Source organism: Eurosta solidaginis, chromosome 3 (genome assembly GCF_040869045.1).
Source record: "Eurosta solidaginis isolate ZX-2024a chromosome 3, ASM4086904v1, whole genome shotgun sequence".
Classification (NCBI taxonomy): Eukaryota; Metazoa; Arthropoda; class Insecta; order Diptera; family Tephritidae; genus Eurosta; species Eurosta solidaginis.
The window spans coordinates 249,399,577-249,422,231 of NC_090321.1; the positions used below are offsets into that span (position 1 = coordinate 249,399,577).

A 22,655-nucleotide genomic window follows, 5' to 3' on the forward strand; every position below is an offset into this window, starting at 1 on the left:
ACCAAAGCTTTGTTTTTCAGAAAGTCTCGGATATTCTGTATAAAATGGCGTTATTCATTTGTGGATTTGTTGTGCAGTTTAGATTTAACTCGTGGAAATATAGCGACATCTTTTGCTTTACCATATGGTAATCGTGGGTTATTTCGGGTTAAGGTATGTTCAAAAATATTTTCTCAGTGAGCAACCTTGATTTTACTGCTGTAGCTGGTAGCAGAGTACAGTTACAAGGAGTGCTGCCAGCTCTAAGCCGATGCTAAGCAGTGACGTGAATGCACATCAATAATTCAATCATCATGTATCTACATAAACGAAACAATAACTGCGTCTACATATATGTACCATGTACGTATACGAGCAGCGGAGAGTCAATGCACAAATACATGCATATATCTGAGATACTCCTATAAGTATGCAATGAGAAAAACTATAAAATTATACAATTGTAGTTACAGCTGAGAAGTTTGAGAGCTACTGGACTAGTAGATTCTAGAAGTGCCTAGAAGATGCGAACGTTGAAATCAGACAGTATATAAGGCAACAATAGCAATAGCAGTATTATTTTGAAAGTCAGTTTCCTTTAAGCTATCAGTTTGGTTATTAAGCTATTCGTTGCACAGTTTGAGTGTTATTGTGAAGTATTTTAATAAAGGCCATTTTTCCATTATTCAATATTGGAGTTATTTATTCAATAGTTTAGCGATACGAACCTAGCAAAAGGGCAAATAAGTGGATTTGTAGCAAATTCGTTGCAATTGGTGTCAGAAGAGGAATTGTTGAATAAATTCCAGAGGACAACAAGGACATGGCAAAGTTCAGTGAATTGAAGATCCAGCAACTGAAGAAGGAGTTGGAGAGCCGTGTATTGAATACAAGCGACGTTAAACTTGAACTTCAGGCACGGCTACGAGAGGCAATGGAAGCATAAGGAATTAACGTGGAAGAGTATGTCTTTCATCTTGATGGCGAGGAGACAACAAAAATTGAAGAGAAAAACGAAACATCGCAGACGGTTACCAGCACAGACTTGAACATGATATTGGCTGCAATATCTGCACAAACATCGACAGTAGCATCAATGTCGTCGCAATTGGCATCCCAACTGGAATCGCAAAAGACAGAAATAACATCTCAACTGGCATCTCAATTGGAATCTCAAAAGACACGTATAACATCAAAGATTGAAGCACAAGAGGCACGTTTAACAGAAATGTCATCACAAATATCCACTAATATGTCATCACAGCTGGAAGAACAAAAGACATATATGGCACCCCAACTGAAAAAACAAGAGACACGCATAACAGTACAACTAGAAGCACAAGAGGCGCATATATCATCAAAACTCGAAGCGCGCATGGACAAAAAAATAATGCAGTTTGAAGAAAAAGTCGAGGCAGAGGTGGATGCGTTGAGAGGTCGTATACAGGAATTGCAAATTAATCAGCCGGCTGCTTCAGCGAGTAATACGAAGGTAAAAACTCCATCTTTTGACGGTTCTGTTCCTTTCCAGGTCTTCTAGCTACAGTTTGAGAAGACCGCAACAGTGAACAACTGGAATGTGGAAGATAAAGTTGCTGCACTGTTCATGGCGTTGAAAGGGCCTGCAGCTGAGATTTTACAAACCATTCCAGAGGGTTATGAAGCATTGATGGCCGCTCTGGAGAAACGATACGGAACTGAGCATAGGAGACAGATATACCAAATGGAGTTGCTGAACCGCTTCCAGAGGCCTGGTGAAACATTGCAAGAGTTTGCGTCGGATATTGAAAGGCTAGCACATTTAGCGAATGCGGATGTACCCGTGGAATACACTGAAAGGGTAAAGATTTAGAGCTTTATAAATGGCATAAGAGATGTGGAAACGAAGCGGGCTACATATGCGAATCCAAAACTAACATTTGCTGAAACGGTATCGCATGCTCTGATTCAAGAAACAGCGTCGCTTCTGTGTAAGCCAGTTTTCAAAGCACGCCGTGTGGAAGTAGAAAGGCCAGAGTGGGTAGACACAATTTTGGAAGCACTGAAGGGATCTCAACAGAAGAATGCCGGAGTTATTAAATGTTTCAAGTGCGGCAACCCAGGTCACATTGCACGTCATTGCGATCTTGGTCCTAATAGTTGCAACAATGTGGGTGGCCGTTAACGCAAAACTGGCGGAAATGAGCAAGAGCGTGTCAGATGTAAAGAACGAAAACTTGCCCCGGCTATTGAATGTCCTGTGATATCTGTGTCTCAGATTGGAAGGAAATCAAGCAGTCTTACCATCAGAGGGAATGTGGTTGGTAAAGAGCGTGTACTGACTGTAGATACGGGGTCATCTCATTCCTTGATTCGATCTGATTTGGTCTACAGGAGAGTAAAGTCATTACCTGAAGCAAGGTTGCGTACGGTCACAGGCGAGCATAATCAAGTCCAAGGCGAAGTGGTTGGTATGTGAGGTATTAATTGGAAAAGTCATAGTTCTACACAAATTCGTTGTGGCGGAGATCGTTGATGAAGTCATATTGGGAGTGGACTTCTTGGTTGACCATGACATCAGGATCGATATGTGGAGAAAAATTATGCGCTATAAGAACCAGCACATACTACTTAACTTTAGTTTGGAAAAAGGGTTCAGTAGTAATCGAGTACTGGTGGAGAAGACTCGACAAAAACCACGGAAGTCAAAGGCAAAGGTTAATAGGTCGAATGGGCCAAATAAAGCAAAACCAAAAGTACCTGCGAGAGAAACACTGGCATTGACAAAACCTAAAAGACACAGGAAAACGAAGCAACGAATTTCCGAGAAAGAATGCGAGGGTAGTTTCAAGCCAGAGCGCACTACTGTGGGGAAACGTGGGAACGATACTGATTATGCAAAGCAAATCCGTCCAGCGCAAGCTCTACGAAGTAGTTCATCGGCCAAACAACAGAGTGTGAAGGAACGAACCGGGGTACTGAGTAGTACGATGAAACACAGGTACCATGAGAACAATAATTCGAAAGGTTTCTCGGCGGGAAATTTGGTACTGTTATACAACCCTCACCGGCGGAAAGGTGTTCCATCCAAATTTCGGTGCAGTTGGGAAGGCCCGTACAAGGTTGTGAAGAAGTTCAGTGATATCGTCTACCGAATACAAAGCATTGAGAAACCACGAAGTAGAAGAGTGGTACATTTGGCGATGCTAGCAGCGTTTAGATCGAGAGATTTGTCTGATCGGGACGATCAGACTTAGGTGGAGGGCAGTGTTACGAATATTAGCAAAACTAAGGAGTGCTGCCAGCTCTAAGCCGATGCTAAGCAGTGACGTGAATGCACATCAATAATTCAATCATCATGTATCTACATAAACGAAACAATAACTGCGTCTACATATATGTACCATGTACGTATACGAGCAGCGGAGAGTCAATGCATAAATACATGCATATATCTGAGATACTCCTATAAGTATGCAATGAGAAAAACTATAAAATTGTGCAATTGTAGTTACAGCTGAGAAGTTTGAGAGCTACTGGACTAGTAGATTCTAGAAGCGCCTAGAAGATGCGAACGTTGAAATCAGACAGTATATAAGGCAACAAGTGTAGAGGCGCTGGAATTCACGTTTGATTTGAGTTGTCAAGCAGTTACGACTAAGACGATATCTATCAATAGCAGTATTATTTTGAAAGTCAGTTTCCTTTAAGCTATCAATTTGGTTATTAAGCTATTCGTTGCACAGTTTGAGTGTTATTGTGAAGTATTTTAATAATGGCCATTTTTCCATTATTCAATATTGGAGTTATTTATTCAACAGTTTAGCGATACGAACCTAGCAAAAGGGCAAATTCGTTACAATATTTTAACAGAAGTATTTTTGGTAACTACAAAAAAGTGATAAGAAGTGTTTCTATTTTAAATAATAAAATTGTTGGTAAGTGAAATAATTGTAAAGGATTAGAATTTATAAGTTTTGATTCAAAAGAGCCACCAGTTTGCTACGATTGGCTAGAGATCGCTATAAAGCACAACATTTTTGCCGAATTTTTATCTTAAAGAAGTTTTTTTTTATATATTTATGCGGTGTAGCCACCTTCTGCTATTCCAATTGTATCTGTGGAACAATGTACTGTGGGCCTGATTACAAGTTCTTCTGGTCACAGTCAAGATTTACTAAAAAGAAATAAAATCAGCTAGTGTTAAATTTGTCAGATGAAAATCAAGAACTCATTGGTTGGAGGTTAACCCAAAACTTACCACATAGTTCTAACATAATATGTTATATTATGTCTCCACCACTTTTTGTTTTATACAGAATATTAGAAAAATTTTCAAAAGAAGTGCTGTGACCCAAATAAAGTCCACAAAAAAGTTATCAGAGCTTCTTTAAGGCCAATTTCATTGCAATTTGCAAAAGTGGGAAAACACAAAAGGGGAATTATCTTAATTCCTGGTCGAAAGATCTGTGACAACTGTAGGAAAAACATTGTGGCACATGTTGATGAAATTGAACAAGCAATAAATCTTGAAACTGGAAATACTAACAATAGTGTACTTTCATGTGGACTTTTCATGCCACAAGCCATGGAAAATGTGCTTGTGATGGTATAGGTGGCTCAGTGGATCGTTCAGTCACTAGAGCCAATCTTCAGTTCCCATATAAAGACCAAATTTGCAAACCAAAAGAAATGTTCAAATTTTGTGAGCAACATTTCTCAAAAATAAATTTTCAATTTATTGATATAACCGTCGTAGAAAATTTAAAAAACAGGTTGGATCAACGTTTTTCAGATTTCAAAACAGTACCTGGAACAAGATCTTTTCATTTTTTTTTCAAGCTATATCAAGGACTGAAATAGCAGCAAAGCTTGTGAGTAGCGACGAGGTCTTTGCCTTAAGATATAGCTTAACATAGGAACTGATACTACCTAGCCTACAGCCGAATACCTACATAGGTTGTGCGTATGAGAGTCAGTGCTTCATAGGATTCGTCATATACATTGATGATGATCATCAAGATGCTTACATCAATTTCATGCACCCTCACTGGCCATCTCTTACCTTTTTTTGGCCAGATCATAAAAACAGTGGAAGAGAGGATAAGTGCTGGGTACCTTTCACCAATATAATTTGCAATTTAGAAGTACCCAAACTAAGAAGTAAAGTTGGGAGAAGGGAATTCAGCCTATCTAAAAAGAGTATCAAAAATTTAAAAGCTTCCCGGCCTAGGAGAAGACAAGTTTAAACTCACTGCCACCTGCAATTATAATAAATTAAACATAATTCTACCTCATACGAGTAAAGAGGTAATAAAAACTAAATATCTGGCATTGTATTTATCACTACTTTTTGTGTTTCATATTTTAACAGTGTGATTTTACATAGATGTTCAAGTATTTAGGCGAACTCAACTGCGCTTCATAATTAGAGACAACCAGTAATTCAAGTAAGACTAAAATTAATTTTATCATATATTAAAATTATTTTAAATGAGCTGATTGTAGACTTAAATGATAAATAATTACTTACCAATGCTTAACATTAACGGAGTAGATTTCAAGAAATGCAGGGATTCAAGCTTTTTTTTAGGTCACTTACGATCAAACACCCACAAATTTTAATTTGCAGTATGATAGTATTTCTCATTCTCTTTTAAATGACATCTTTCTTAGCTTTGTACCAGGAGTTAGAAAAAAGTTTTGACCATTTATGGAGAAGACCATGCTGAGAAAAAAAAATCCTAAATATCAACTTTAAAGGACGAAAACACATATCTATGCAAGACCTATGTTGCTTTTAACCTCATTTTCAGAATGCTGGTGAAGTTTCAAGTTAGAGCTGTAAGCTTGACAGCATTTAATAAAAAAATAAGTCCATAACAGGCTTTTTGCTGAAAAGTACCTTTTGTCGCCGAATATAAAAAGTCGCAAATCGACTAAAAACGGAAAACTTATAAAAATTCATAAAAAATAACTAAACCGATTTTGGCAAAACTGAAAAATAAGGGTTATTATATTTGTCTAAAGAGGGGGTGTAAAAATTTGCTTTCGCTGGTTGATTTCATTTGGACTGACCCGCGTACAAAAATCAATTCAATTTACAGAACAATAAACTAAATTATCAACAAACAAAACAGAAAAAATAACGCAACATTCATTCGATATCGGGCGTTACAACGTACGCTGGATAACCCGCATAGTTGTCATTACATTTTTCGAATATGCGAAAGATGAACAGACCCTTAATTCCATAAGAAATTAACGCCTCCTAATACTTAACACAAGATGTTGATTATGTGAGCCCACTTAACTTCGAGCAGTGTTCCAACTCCGGTTTTATGGCAGTATACAATAGATCACATTATTAGTTTAAAAACAAATAGAAGTTAATTAGTGGGGTACGTGTACTTTTCCGTATTTAATCATTAAATATGCGGTCATGGTATCAATTCCATGTTTCAACATATACGTATTAGGGTGGTTCAAAATTCTAAAGTTTCTTTTTAGAGACCTATCGACACTCCAATTATTGTACATATAACAAAAGAATAATCTATGCAAAATTTAAGAACTGTATAATTTAGGGAAGGCAATTCTGTAATACTTTGATTTAGAAAGTTTTTGTTGTTTTCAGGATTCAGAAGTTAAACATTCTAAGATTTTTTCAGCATAAAATTACTGAATTGCAAAATTGTTATAAAGCTTAAAATATAAAGTTTGGAGCAAAGCTCTTGTTACGAATAAATATACGAAGGGTTCGATTGAAAAACTATAAAAAGTGCATTCACAGTGGCTACTTTTAAAGAAAAATAAGAAAGAATAAGAAATAATTGAGATTCAATCGATCGCTTCTCTCAAGACAAAGAGTACATTAAAAAGCAGGAAATAGCACTAGAAAAATTTGAAAAAGAAGAGAAGCAAAGAAGTAGATAGATACTAAGTGATGAATGTAAATTGGCAGACTTTGCTATTGGTGGAACAATGCTGTGGTCTACAAAGTTTTTCAAACAAACACACAACTAAATGGGAACATGAGCCAGAGTAAAAAAAGGGGCTAGAACTGGGGTTAATAAAATCAAAGTTGTCAATAACATCGCCGAAAGATTTATTAAACTTATTCAAGGTCTTAAAAAAGTCATAACAAATGATGAGAAGGAAAAATAGTTCTTGCTGCAGATTGTAGAGGCTAATCGAAAACGACTTCCGACTGAACCAACAAAAAAGGTCGTTTTAGAAAGCCTACAGAAACCGTATACTTCCAAAGGCAAAATAGAAAGATTTTATTTTGATAATTTGTATTCCCTATAAAATGCACTTATTTTTAAAAAGATTCTGAAATCAGAATAACAAAATAAATTAAGTTTCTTGTATACTAACTTTGCTATTGTTTTTTTTTTTTTTTAGATATTGTGGGAAAATTTACGTCTCCATTTTTTAAACAGCATTGAGCACTCCCTTCTAAATGACCCATGATTTTGCAATTTTGTTTTTACTATAATATTTTGTAACACCCTAGGACATATAAACATATAAGCAATTAAAAGAAATATTTCCTTTGAAACAGAATAACAAATAATTTAACAAATAATATACTTAATTATCTTGACTTTGTTATAAGGTAGAACGAAAACTGTTTGTTCACCTGGTTTTGAAAATTTCTGAAACTATAAGAAAGGTATAAATAGTGTTCATTTAAGCACTTTATAATTAACAATCGGCGGAAGAAGTCACAAACTGCAATAAATTTATAGAATTCTTTTGCGCTCCTGTTTGTCCTTTTAAGCGGTGTCAATTCACAGCCTCGCATTGTAAAAGCCCATCTATTTTATCATTCCATTATGCTTTGAAATATGTTTGCGTTGGCTCTTTGATCAATATGCAAAAAGTGACAACAGGTGCGCATTGCCTGAAAGTTTTAGTTGGTGTAACCATGAAAAACGGTGATGGAAAAAGCGCAATATTGATCACAAAGCGTCACATATGGATATATATATGTAGGTGTAATTAAAGTGAGTTCACCCTTTATATCGAGTTCTGCAGTGAAACAAATTGCGCTTTCCAGTCCTAAATTAAGGAAAGGCATACAAGTGCGAAGAACTGGAGATAAAGGGTGAACTCACTTTAATTACACCTACATATATCCATATGTGACGTTTTGTCATCATCGTTTGTTTTGCTTATACCAGCTAAAACTGTGACATCAGGCATTGCGCAGCTGTTACCACTTTTTGCATATTGATCAAAGAGCCAACGCAAACATATTTCAAAGCATAATGTAATGATAAAATAGATGGACTTTTACAATGCGAGACTGTGAATTGACACCGCTTAAAATAACAAAGGGGAGCGCAAACCAATTCATTGCAGTTTGTGACTTCTTCCGCCGATTGTTAATTATAAAATGCTTAAAGCAAGAAAACTCTTGTGGACACTATTTATACCTTTTTTATGGTTTAAAAAATTTTCAAAACAAGGTGAACAAACAGTTTTCGTTCAACCTTATAACAAAGTCAAGATAATTAAGTATATTATTTGCTAAATTATTTGTTATTCTGTTTCGAAGGAAATATTTCTTTTAATTGCTTATATGTTTATATGTCCTAGGGTGTTTAAAAATATTATAGTAAAAACAAAATGCAAAATCATTGGTCATTTAGAAGGGAGTGATCAATGCTGTTTAAAAAATGGAGACGTAAATTTTTTCACAGTTTCTGAAAAAAAAAAAAAAAAACAATAGCACAGTTAGTATACGAGAACCTTAATTTTTTTGTTTATTTTAATTCAAGAATCTTTTTAAAAATAAATACATTTTATGAGGAATACAAATTATCAAAATGAAATCTTTATATTTTGCCTTTGGAAGTAGGGGAAACTGGCGTACATTTGACACTTGCTTTGAAACCATGGTTCTCTAAACAGAAAGAATTTTTGCTTTCCACATTGCCATTTTCCAACTTAACAATTTTGGCCGAATTTCTTTCAAGGGACACCGTAGTGCATTTTAACTTCAAATTTTTTGAGAAAAGCCATTTTGTCAAATGTAACCCTGTCACGCGCACATTTGACTTTAGGAGTGGAAGCTTTGACACCTACACGCATTTGAAAAAGAAAAACGTTTGTGTTGTATTTTATATAAAATAAAATAGTATTTTGTAATTCAGTCTTTTTATTTTTATTGTGCAAGAACAAAATTCAAATATTTCACTTAGACGTCCGAAACTAGATAATATAAATACCAAGAACCCAGGTATTAAAACCTATTTTATATAATAGTTGGATAAATCCTTCTTAAAAATATATTTTGTACGATAACGTGAAGTAGAAGCAGGATCTTCAGGAATCGGCAGCTTTAGCTCTACTTCACTGCGCATAATTACAGCCAAATCTTCTATTTCTGGTTTAACAAAGACCAAACTCGAAGGAGATGTCTTTCGAAAAAAAGTTATGTTAAAAGTGCAGTTGCCAAATGCTTCCATTATTTGGCCCACATAGCTCACGGTCTTTTTGATGTTTTCTTGGAATTTAACTAGAACATAATCTCCCACATCCAACTTTTCATCATCAGTTATTTTGTGTATTTCCATATCATCTGCCCGAGATTTAAGATAACCTTCATCGTCAGCAGCGAATCCATTAGAATCAATTGACTCAGCGTAGCTAACACTCATACTTTCGTCAGATGATTCCACTTTAATTTGGCGTTTTCTTTTCGGTTGCTTTTTTTACCTGCGACGATAAAACTCTGAAAGTCGTAGTATTTAAAAAATGCTGCAGATTATATCAGATAAATTTACAAAAAGGCATAGAAAAGCCATTGATACGCATAGAAAACTGTACAGCTGGTAGCAGAGTACAGTTACAATCATTGATATTGGTACGAATATTAGCAAAACTTAGGAGCGCTGCCAGCTCTAAGCCGATGCTAAGCAGTGACGTGAATGCACAACAATAATTCAATCATCATGTATCTACATAAACGAAACAATAACTGCATCTACATATATGTACCATGTACGTATACGAGCAGCGGAGAGTCAATGCATAAATACATGCATATATCTGAGATACTCCTATAAGTATGCAATGAGAAAAACTATAAAATTGTACAATTATAGTTACAGCTGAGAAGTTTGAGAGCTACTGGACTAGTAGATTCTAGAAGCGCCTAGAAGATGCGAACGTTGAAATCAGACAGTATATAAGGCAACAAGTGTAGAGGCGCTGGAATTCACGTTTGATTTGAGTTGTCAAGCAGTTACGACTAAGACGATATCTATCAATAGCAGTATTATTTTGAAAGTCAGTTTCCTTTAAGCTATCAGTTTGGTTATTAAGCTATTCGTTGCACAGTTTGAGTGTTATTGTGAAGTATTTTAATAATGGCCATTTTTCAATATTGGAGTTATTTATTCAACAGTTTAGCGATACGAACCTAGCAAAAGGGCAAATAAGAGGATTTGTAGCAAATTCGTTGCAATTGGTGTCAGAAGAGGAATTGTTAAATAAATTCCAGAGGACAACAAGGACATGGCAAAGTTCAGTGAATTGAAGATCCATCAACTGAAGAAGGAGTTGGAGAGCCGTGGATTGAATACAAGCGGCGTTAAACTTGAACTTCAGGCACGGCTACGAGAGGCAATGGAAGCATAAGAAATTAATGTGGAAGAGTATGTCTTTCATCTTGATGGCGAGGAGACAACAAAAATTGAAGAGAAAAACGAAACATCGCAGACGGTTACCAGCACAGACTTGAACATGATATTGGCTGCAATATCTGCACAAACATCGACAGTAGCATCAATGTCGTCGCAATTGGCATCCCAACTGGAATCGCAAAAGACAGAAATAACATCTCAACTGGCATCTCAATTGGAATCTCAAAAGACACGTATAACATCAAAGATTGAAGCACAAGAGGCACGTATAACAGAAATGCCATCACAAATATCCACTAATATGTCATCACAGCTGGAAGAACAAAAGACATATATGGCAACCCAACTGAAAGAACAAGAGACACGCATAACAGTACAACTAGAAGCACAAGAGGCGCGTATATCATCAAAACTCGAAGCGCGCATGGACAAAAAAATAATGCAGTTTGAAGAAAAAGTCGAGGCAGAGGTGGATGCGTTGAGAGGTCGTATACAGGAATTGCAAATTAATCAGCCGGCTGCTTCAGCGGGTAATACGAAGGTAAAAACTCTATCTTTTGACGGTTCTGTTCCTTTCCAGGTCTTAAAGCTACAGTTTGAGAAGACCGTAACAGTGAACAACTGGAATGTGGAAGATAAAGTTGCTGCACTGTTCATGGCGTTGAAAGGGCCTGCAGCTGAGATTTTACAAACCATTCCAGAGGGCGAACGGAACTGTTATGAAGCATTGATGGGCGCTCTAGAGAGACGATACGGAACTGAGCATAGGAGACAGATATACCAAATGGCATTGCTGAACCGCTTCCAGAGGCCTGGTGAAACATTGCAAGAGTTTGCGTCGGATATTGAAAGCCTAGCACATTTAGCGAATGCGGATGCACCCGTGGAATACACTGAACGGTAAAGATTCAGAGCTTTATAAATGGCATAAGAGATGTGGAAACGAAGCGGGCTACATATCCGAATCCAAAACTAACATTTGCTGAAACGGTATCGCATGCTCTGATTCAAGAAACAGCGTCGCTTCTGTGTAAGCCAGTTTTCAAAGCACGCCGTGTGGAAGTAGAAAGGCCAGAGTGGGTAGACACAATTTTGGAAGCACTGAAGGGATCTCAACAGAAGAATGCCGGAGTTATTAAATGTTTCAAGTGCGGCAACCCAGGTCACATTGCACGTCATTGCGATCTTGGTCCTAATAGTTGCAACAATGTGGGTGGCCGTAAACGCAAAGCTGGCGGAAATGAGCAAGAGCATGTCGGATGTAAAGAACGAAAACTTGCCCCGACTATTGAATGTCCTGTGATATCTGTGTCTCAGATTGGAAGGAAATCAAGCAGTCTTACCATCAGAGGGAATGTGGATGGTAAAGAGCGTGTACTGACTGTAGATACGGGGGCATCTCATTCCTTGATTCGATCTGATTTGGTCTACAGGAGAGTAAAGTCATTACCTGGAGCAAGGTTGCGTACGGTCACAGGCGAGTATAATCAAGTCCAAGGCGAAGTGGTATGTGAGGTATTAATTGGAAAAGTCATGGTTCTACACAAATTCGTTGTGGCGGAGATCGTTGATGAAGTCATATTGGGAGTGGACTTCTTGGTTGACCATGACATCAGGATCGATATGCGGAGAACAATTATGCGCTATAAGAACCAGCACATACCACTTAACTTTAGTTTGGAAAAAGGGTTCAGTAGTAATCGAGTACTGGTGGAGAAGACTCGACAAAAACCACGGAAGTCAAAGGCAAAGGTTAATAGGTCGAATGGGCCAAATAAAGCAAAACCAAAAGTACCTGCGAGAGAAACACTGGCATTGACAAAACCTAAAAGACACAGGAAAACGAAGCAACGAATTTCCGAGAAAGAATGCGAGGGTAGTTTCAAGCCAGAGCGCACTACTGTGGGGAAACGTGGGAACGATACTGATTATGCAAAGCAAATCCGTCCAGCGCAAGCTCTACGAAGTAGTTCATCGGCCAAACAACAGAGTGTGAAGGAACGAACCAGGGTACTGAGTAGTACGATGAAACACAGGTACCATGAGAACAATAATTCGAAAGGTTTCTTGGCGGGAAATTTGGTACTGTTATACAACCCTCACCGGCGGAAAGGTGTTCCATCCAAATTTCAGTGCAGTTGGGAAGGCCCGTACAAGGTTGTGAAGAAGATCAGTGATATCGTCTACCGCATACAAAGCATTGAGAAACCACGGAGTAGAAGAGTGGTACATTTGGCGATGCTAGCAGCGTTTAGATCGAGAGATTTGTCTGATCGGGACGATCAGACTTAGGTGGAGGGCAGTGTTACGAATATTAGCAAAACTAAGGAGTGCTGCCAGCTCTAAGCCGATGCTAAGCAGTGACGTGAATCCACATCAATAATTCAATCATCATGTATCTACATAAACGAAACAATAACTGCGTCTACATATATGTACCATGTACGTATACGAGCAGCGGAGAGTCAATGCATAAATACATGCATATATCTGAGATACTCCTATAAGTATGCAATGAGAAAAACTATAAAATTGTGCAATTGTAGTTACAGCTGAGAAGTTTGAGAGCTACTGGACTAGTAGATTCTAGAAGCGCCTAGAAGATGCGAACGTTGAAATCAGACAGTATATAAGGCAACAAGTGTAGAGGCGCTGGAATTCACGTTTGATTTGAGTTGTCAAGCAGTTACGACTAAGACGATATCTATCAATAGCAGTATTATTTTGAAAGTCAGTTTCCTTTAAGCTATCAGTTTGGTTATTAAGCTATTCGTTGCACAGTTTGAGTGTTATTGTGAAGTATTTTAATAATGGCCATTTTTCCATTATTCAATATTGGAGATATTTATTCAACAGTTTAGCGATACGAACCTAGCAAAAGGGCAAATTCGTTACAATATTTTAACAGAAGTATTTTTGGTAACTACAAAAAAGTGATAAGTGTTTCTATTTTAAATAATAAAATTGTTGGTAAGTGAAATAATTGTAAATGATTAGAATTTATAAGTTTTGATTCATAAGAGCCACCTGTTTGCTACGATTGGCTAGAGATCGCTATAAAGCACAACATTTTTGCCGAATTTTTATCTTAAAGAAGTTTTTTTTTATATATTTATGCGTTGTAGCCACCTTCTGCTATTCCAATTTTTGGACGATTTTGCAGCATTTTCCCAAAAAAAAAAAAAAAAACAGTGACTGCTCTTATTAATTAAAACTCTATGCTAGAATTACTAAGCATGAGTTTTTTTAATTAAAAAGAATTGGGTTAAGAAAGCGGAAAAAGTATTTACAAACATTTTTTTAATGTGTTTTTTGGTTTAAAACTAATTAAATAATAGAGAGTTCTGAAGAAGGTTCGACATCTGTATCTGCGGATCAATGTACTGTGGGCCTGATTACAAGTTCTTCTGGTCACAGTCAAGATTTACTAACAAGAAATAAAATCAGCTAGTGTTAAATTTGTCAGATGAAAATCAAGAACTCATTGGTTGGAGGTTAACCCAAAACTTACCACATAGTTCTAACATAATATGTTATATTATGTCTCCACCACTTTTTGTTTTATACAGAATATTATAAAAATTGTCAAAAGAAGTGCTGTGACCCCAATAAAGTCCACAAAAAAGTTATCAGAGCTTCTTTAAGGCCAATTTCATTGCAATTTGCAAAAGTGGGAAAACACAAAAGGGGAATTATCTTAATTCCTGGTCAAAAGATCTGTGACAACTGTAGGAAAAATATTGTGGCACATGTTGATGAAATTGAACAAGTAATAAATCTTGAAACTGGAAATACTAACAATAGTGTACTTTCATGTGGACTTTTCATGCCAAAAGCCATGGAAAATGTGCTTGTGATGGTATAGGTGGCTCAGTGGATCGTTCAGTCACTAGAGCCAATCTTCAGTTGCCATATAAAGACCAAATTTGCAAACCAAAAGAAATCTTCAAATTTTGTGAGCAACATTTCTCAAAAATAAATTTTCCATTTATTGATATAACCGTCGTAGAAAATTTAAAAAACAGGTTGGATCAATGTTTTTCAAATTTCAAAACAGTACCTGGAACAAGATCTTTTCATTTTTTTTCAAGCTATATCAAGGACTGAAATAGCAGCAAAGCTTGTGAGTAGCGACGAGGTCTTTGCCTTAAGATATAGCTTGACACAGGAACTGATACTACCAAGCCTACAGCCGAATACCTACATAGGTTGTGCGTATGAGAGTCAGTGCTTCATAGGAGTCGTCATATACATTGATGATGATCATCAAGATGCTTACATCAATTTCATGCACCCTCACTGGCCATCTCATACCTTTTTTTGGCCAGATCATAAAAACAGTGGAAGAGAAGATAAGTGCTGGGTACCTTTCACCAATATAATTTGCAATTTAGAAGTACCCAAACTAAGAAGTAAAGTTGGGAGAAGGGAATTCAGCCTATCTAAAACGAGTATCAAAAATTTAAAAGCTTCCCGGCCTAGGAGGAGACAAGTTTAAACTCACTGCCACCTGTAATTATAACAAATTAAACATAATTCTACCTGATACGAGTAAAGAGGTAATAAAAACTAAATATCTGGCATTGTATTTATCACTACTTTTTGTGTTTCATATTTTAACAGTGTGATTTTGCATAGATGTTCAAGTATTTAGGCGAACTCAACTGCGCTTCATAATTAGAGACAACCAGTAAGTCAAGTAAGACTAAAATTAATTTTATCATATATTACAATTATTTTAAATGAGCTGATTGTAGACTTAAATGATGAATAATTACTTATCAATGCTAAACATAACGGAGTCGATTTCAAGAAATGCAGGGATTCAAGCTTTTTTTAGGTCACTTACGATCAAATAGCCACAAATTTTATTTTGCAGTATGATAGTATTTCTCATTCTCTTTTAAATGACATCTTTCTCAGCTTTGTACCAGGAGTTAGAAAAAAGTTTTGACCATTTATGGAGAAGACCATGCTGAGAAAAAAAAATCCTAAATATCAACTTTAAAGGACGAAAACACAAATCTAGACAAGACCTATGTTATTTTTAACCTCATTTTCTGAATGCTGGTGAAGTTTCAAGTTTCAACTTACAGTTGGACAGCATTTAATAAAAAAATAAGGCCATAACAGGCTTTTTGCTGAAAAGTACCTTTTGTCGCCGAATATAAAAAGTCGCAAATCGACTAAAAACGGAAAACTTATAAAAATTCATAAAAAAATAACTAAACCGATTTTGGCAAAACTGAAAAATAAGGGTTATTATATTTGTCTAAAGAGGGGGTGTAAAAATTTGCTTTCGCTGGTTGATTTCATTTGGACTGACCCGCGTACAAAATTCAATTCAATTTACAGAACAATAAACTAAATTATCAACAAACAAAACAGAAATAAAATTAAAGAAAAAAAAACTTTTTAAAAATAAGCTTTTATTATTTTGGTTAATAAAATTAACTAAAAAGTAAACAATAAGTTGACTCTAAAGATATATAACACTTTATAAGTTCATTGTAAACTTAAACGATAATTAGGCTTTTTCGTCTGCGACAAAAAAATTCTATATTGTACATAATTATATATTTTTAACATTAAAACTTTACACCTAAATTATTAAATCTTACAGTTTATATCACAGTCCAAATTGTTATCCTTTAAGCTTACAATGAACTTATAAAGTGTTATATTTCTTTAGAGTCAATTTATTGTTTACTTTTTAGTTAATTTTATTAACCAAAATAATAAAAGCTTATTTTTAAAAAAGTTTTTTTTTTTCTTTAATTTTATTTTTTACTTTTTAGTTCGTTTTATTAACAAGTAATAGAAGCTTGTTCTTAGAAAAGCCTTTTTCTTAAATTTAATTTAAATATGAATTTTTTTTTTTTAAATTTTTAGTAGGGCAAAATATTGTTTAAATTAGTTACGTAAACTTTACTTAGTTATTTGTAACGTTTCTCATTCTATCCATTTCTTTTAATGCATCAACATTACAGGGTTTCTTCGAAGTCAACTTAGAACAGTCAAGTTCTTCGATTCGAATACCTGCTAAAGACCTAACTCGGCTTTTGACAGAGAGCACATATAAAATTGTGTCAAACAGTGTTAACTAACTTAAAGTCATATTTTATTGTGACTTGGCCTATGTGGCGTTCAGTTTACAACTACTCATTGCAGATCTCTGCTCTGTGTGTTAAATCTGTTTTAAAATAATAGCCGTATTTTTTTTACACGTAAACGTCTATACGCTTATAATTTATATGGACTGCTAAGCGCCAAACTTTAAATACACCTCTGAAGTTGCTGCGCATAAAATGTGTACTAATAAATTCCAATACGCATTATACGCAGATGTAACTGAAATATGTGTTTTTGTTTCACCCCCTACACTAATTCTATGTATTCTATGTGTGTCCACAATTCATCGCAACTGATTTAGCTATATGTTATACACAGGCATACAACAGAGGGTCGTGTCTCCGCTTTTCGGTACACGCTGTAGCTGTAGCTAGTTGTTTAACCACTGCCGCTAGATGGGTCTGCATTATGTAAGAGAGGATAGGCGTTTTTTTCACGCGCAATCGTAAACCTATACGCGTGTATAAAACAACACGGCTAATATTCCAACTTTCGCTTAGCTAAAATTCCATCGCCAAAAATCTGTAAAACAAAATCAAGTGCGCAGAAAAGTATGCAACACTTACCGATAAGAGCCTAACCGCGTTAGCGCTCGTTGTATCACATAATTTTTACACTTTGAAAATGACGGCTGTTGTTTGCAAGGTTGCATTCCTTTGAGTGTTCGTTTTCACCATCTGGATTAACAAAGTCATGAGCCTGGGCATTCGCGCAATTTTAGTGATGTAAATTGCATGGCGCCAGCGCCAATGCGGTGCCAGCTCAATGGTAGCTCATTGACGAAATGACTCCAAGCGAATTTTTGAGGCTACTTAGTAGTGAGTGCGTAGTACATTTTACTTGCGCTATTGAGTGAAACGACTTTTGTGTGTCAGGCACGAGTTTGGTGTTATTGGCGCTACTGGCAATGATGACACTGAGCTGTTGACGGTAGCGCTGGTAGTTCAGATTTTGAATCAGAGAAATAATTGATGACCCGTGTAAATTATTATGGCTTTGGCCGTGTAAATTATTATGGTGCATTTGTATATTTTAGATTTAATGAACAATTAATATGTGTGTGTTTGAGCGGCCAAATAATAACAGTAGTATTGCTAAAGTGCTGCTTAGTTGATGGAATGTCGCTAATTTCCTAGCGATGATCAGCAGATTGTCAATATTTCGTTCAACGAACGCGTGAAATTGCCAAATTTTCCAAGATTTTCCATTCTTGATTTAACTTAAGCTGTTATGCCAATATTTTTCAGCCAGCTTTTTTCAAATAGGTAATTTTTCCAAAAGCAAAATAAATAACAGAAAAGATTACAGAGTTAAACAGCCTTGAAAATTCAGCTATGTTGGTTATACACAGAAATACAACAGAGGGTTGTGTCTCCGCTTTTCGGAAGCGCTGATATTCACCACGCATGACACGCGTGATTCACCACGTCCAAATATCACAATCCACGGATAGGTACCGGCGGGCGGCGGGTTTGTATGGGACTTAGGCTGTTATGCCAAAGTAAATACAAATCTTTACCGATAACTGTGTTATCGATTAATTTATCGAATTCTAACAAAGTAATATTGCATTGTCATTGGAGTTATACATGTGTGCAAAATTTCAGCTCAATCGGACACCGGAAAGTGTATCAAATTTAACTTGCAAGATTCCATTACAGACAACAAAAGTGAAACCAAATAAAAGCTTATAATAATTATAATTATAAAAATAAAGCAACATTCATTCGATCTCGGGCGTTACAACGTACGCTGGATAACCCGCATAGTTGTCATTACATTTTTCGAATATGCGAAAATTGAACAGATCCTTAATTCCATAAGAAATTAACGCCTCACTAATACTTAACACAAGATGTTGATTATGTGAGCCCACTTAACTTCGAGCAGTGTTCCAACTCTGGTTTTATGGCAGTATACAATAGATCACATTATTAGTTAGAAAACCAATAGAAGTTAATTAGTGGGGTACGTGTACTTTTCCGTATTTAATCATTAAATATGCGGTCATGGTATCAATTCCATGTTTCAACTGTGAAAATACATATACGTATTAGGGTGGTTCAAAATTCTAAAGTTTCTTTTTAGAGACCTATCGACACTCCAATTATTATACATATAACAAAAGAGTAATCTATGCAAAATTTAAGAACTGTATAATTTAGGAAAGGCAATTCTGTAATACTTTGATTTAGAAAGTTTTTGTTGTTTTCAGGATTCAGAAGATAAACATTCTAAGATTTTTTCAGCATAAAATTACTGAATTGCAAAATTGTTATAAAGCTTAAAATATAAAGTTTGGAGCAAAGCTCTTGTTACTAATAAATATACGAAGGGTTCGATTGAAAAACTATAAAAAGTGCATTCACGGTGGCTACTTTTAAAGAAAAATAAGAAAGAATAAGAAATAATTGAGATTCAATCGATCGCTTCTCTCAAGACAAAGAGTACATTAAAAAGCAGGAAATAGCACTAGAAAAATTTGAAAAAGAAGAGAAGCAAAGAAGTAGATAGATACTAAGTGATGAATGTAAATTGGCAGACTTTGCTATTGGTGGAACAATGCTGTGGTCTACAAAGTTTTTCAAACAAACACACAACTAAATGGGAACATGAGCCAGAGTAAAAAAAGGGGCTAGAACTGTGGTTAATAAAATCAAAGTTGTCAATAACATCGCCGAAAGATTTATTAAACTTATTCAAGGTCTTAAAAACGTCATAACAAATGATGAGAAGGAAAAATAGTTCTTGCTGCAGATTGTAGAGGCTAATCGAAAACGACTTCCGACTGAACCAACAAAAAAGGTCGTTTTAGAAAGCCTACAGAAACCGTATACTTCCAAAGGCAAAATAGAAAGATTTTATTTTGATAATTTGTATTCCCTATAAAATGCACTTATTTTTAAAAAGATTCTGAAATCAGAATAACAAATAAATTAAGTTTCTTGTATACTAACTTTGCTATTGTTTTTTTTTTTTTTTCAGATATTGTGGAAAAATTTACGTCTCCATTTTTTAAACAGCATTGAGCACTCCCTTCTAAATGACCCATGATTTTGCAATTTTGTTTTTACTATAATATTTTGTAACACCCTAGGACATATAAACATATAAGCAATTAAAAGAAATATTTCCTTTGAAACAGAATAACAAATAATTTAACAAATAATATACTTAATTATCTTGACTTTGTTATAAGGTAGAACGAAAACTGTTTGTTCACCTGGTTTTGAAAATTTCTGAAACTATAAGAAAGGTATAAATAGTGTTCATTTAAGCACTTTATAATTAACAATCGGCGGAAGAAGTCACAAACTGCAATGAATTTATAGAATTCTTTTGCGCTCCTGTTTGTCCTTTTAAGCGGTGTCAATTCACAGCCTCGCATTGTAAAAGCCCATCTATTTTATCATTCCATTATGCTTTGAAATATGTTTGCGTTGGCTCTTTGATCAATATGCAAAAAGTGACAACAGGTGCGCATTGCCTGAAAGTTTTAGTTGGTGTAACCATGAAAAACGGTGATGGAAAAAAGCGCAATATTGATCACAAAGCGTCACATATGGATATATGTAGGTGTAATTAAAGTGAGTTCACCCTTTATATCGAGTTCTGCAGTGAAACAAATTGCGCTTTCCAGTCCTAAATTAAGGAAAGGCATACAAGTGCGAAGAACTGGAGATAAAGGGTGAACTCACTTTAATTACACCTACATATATCCATATGTGACGTTTTGTCATCATCGTTTGTTTTGCTTATACCAGCTAAAACTGTGACATCAGGCATTGCGCAGCTGTTACCACTTTTTGCATATTGATCAAAGAGCCAACGCAAACATATTTCAAAGCATAATGTAATGATAAAATAGATGGACTTTTACAATGCGAGACTGTGAATTGACACCGCTTAAAATGACAAAGGGGACCGCAAACCAATTCATTGCAGTTTGTGACTTCTTCCGCCGATTGTTAATTATAAAATGCTTAAAGCAAGAAAACTCTTGTGGACACTATTTATACCTTTTTTATGGTTTAAAAAATTTTCAAAACAAGGTGAACAAACAGTTTTCGTTCTACCTTATAACAAAGTCAAGATAATTAAGTATATTATTTGCTAAATTATTTGTTATTCTGTTTCGAAGGAAATATTTCTTTTAATTGCTTATATGTTTATATGCCCTAGGGTGTTTAAAAATATTATAGTAAAAACAAAATGCAAAATCATGGGTCATTTAGAAGGCAGTGATCAATGTTGTTTAAAAAATGGAGACGTAAATTTTTTCAGTTTCTGAAAAAAAAAAAAACAAAAAACAATAGCACAGTTAGTATACGAGAACCTTAATTTTTTTGTTTATTTTAATTTAAGAATCTTTTTAAAAATAAATACATTTTATGAGGAATACAAATTATCAAAATGAAATCTTTATATTTTGCCTTTGGAAGTAGGGGAAACTGGCGTACATTTGACACTTGCTTTGAAACCATGGTTCTCTAAATAGAAAGAATTTTTGCTTTCCACAATGCCATTTTCCAACTTAACAATTTTGGCCAAATTTCTTTCAAGGGACACCGTAGCGCATTTTAACTTCAAATTTTTTGAGAAAAGCCATTTTGTCAAATGTACCCCTGTCACGGGGCACATTTTACTTTAGGAGTGGAAGCTTTGACACCTACATGCATTTGAAAAAGAAAAACGTTTGTGTTGTATTTTATATAAAATAAAATAGTATTTTGTAATTCAGTCTTTTTATTTTTATTGTGCAAGAACAAATTCAAATATTTCACTTAGACGTCCGAAACTAGATAATATAAATACCAAGAACCCAGGTATTAAAACTTATTTTATATAATAGTTGGATAAATACTTCTTAAAAATATATTTTGTACGATAACGTGAAGTAGAAGCAGGATCTTCAGGAATCGGCAGCTTTAGCACTACTTCACTGCGCATAATTACAGCCAAATCTTCTATTTCTGGTTTAACAAAGACCAAACTCGAAGGAGATGTCTTTCGAAAAAAAGTTATGTTAAAAGTGCAGTTGCCAAATGCTTCCATTATTTGGCCCACATAGCTCACGGTCTTTTTGATGTTTTCTTGGAATTTAACTGGAACATATTCTCCCACATCCAACTTTTCATCATCAGTTATTTTGTGTGTTTCCATATCATCTGGCCGAGATTTAAGATAACCTTCATCGTCAGCAGCGAAACCATTAGAATCAATTATCAGCGTAGCTAACACTCATACTTTCGTCAGATGATTCCACTTTAATTTGGCGTTTTCTTTTCGGTTGCTTTTTTTACCTGCGCTGTTTTTTTTCTGTGAAAATTTAAGAGTGCGTTTGGCATTATGAAAAGTTTTCTTCATATTAACTTGCTCAATCCTTCGTTTTTCAGCTGAACACCTTAGGATTCGAGAAGCGGCGTTTCTTGAGGATATCTTGGACCCATGAAGATGCGATATAGGCCTGACAGATTCTGGTGTGGCGCATGGCGTAGAATCACTTATGTTGCTCTCTTTGTTCATTATAATATTTTGCGATGAAATAATATCGTTTAACCTTTCAGGAACAACGGGTGCACCTTGCTCATCTGTAACAGCCTCCAGTGCAAAGGTTTCATCTTGAAAAATCTGAGAATTGAGAGGATAAATTCCAGTTGCTTTGAATCCTTTCATTATGTTTTCGAGAATGATCTTTGAAATGGTTTTTGGGTTAATGTTGCGATGTCGTATATACTGATTTGTTTACCAGGATTTGTGACTAGAAAATCGTTAAAGGTTTTGCGGCAAAGTTGCTTAAAAGGGTCGAAAACTGATACATCTAGTGGTTGAAGACGATGGGAAGTATGTGGAGGGAAAGAAAGTAATACAATTCCGGCCTCTGCGCAATAGTTAATGATCTCTAAA

General features: G+C 35.4%; 1 protein-coding gene across 21 annotated transcripts in view; it reads right to left on the reverse strand.

The window, feature by feature from the left end:
* ASPP (Ankyrin-repeat, SH3-domain, and Proline-rich-region containing Protein) overlaps positions 1-22,655 on the reverse strand; it is a 504,012-nt gene that overhangs the window by 273,205 nt on the left and 208,152 nt on the right. The window contains exon 1 of one of the 21 annotated variants that reach the window (XM_067775890.1): positions 17,315-17,335. The exons of the other annotated variants lie outside the window; for them this stretch is intronic. The gene's annotated coding sequence lies outside the window, so the exon portion shown is untranslated. Of the gene's footprint in view, positions 1-17,314; positions 17,336-22,655 lie in introns of those variants that run through there. 21 annotated transcript variants of the gene reach the window in all.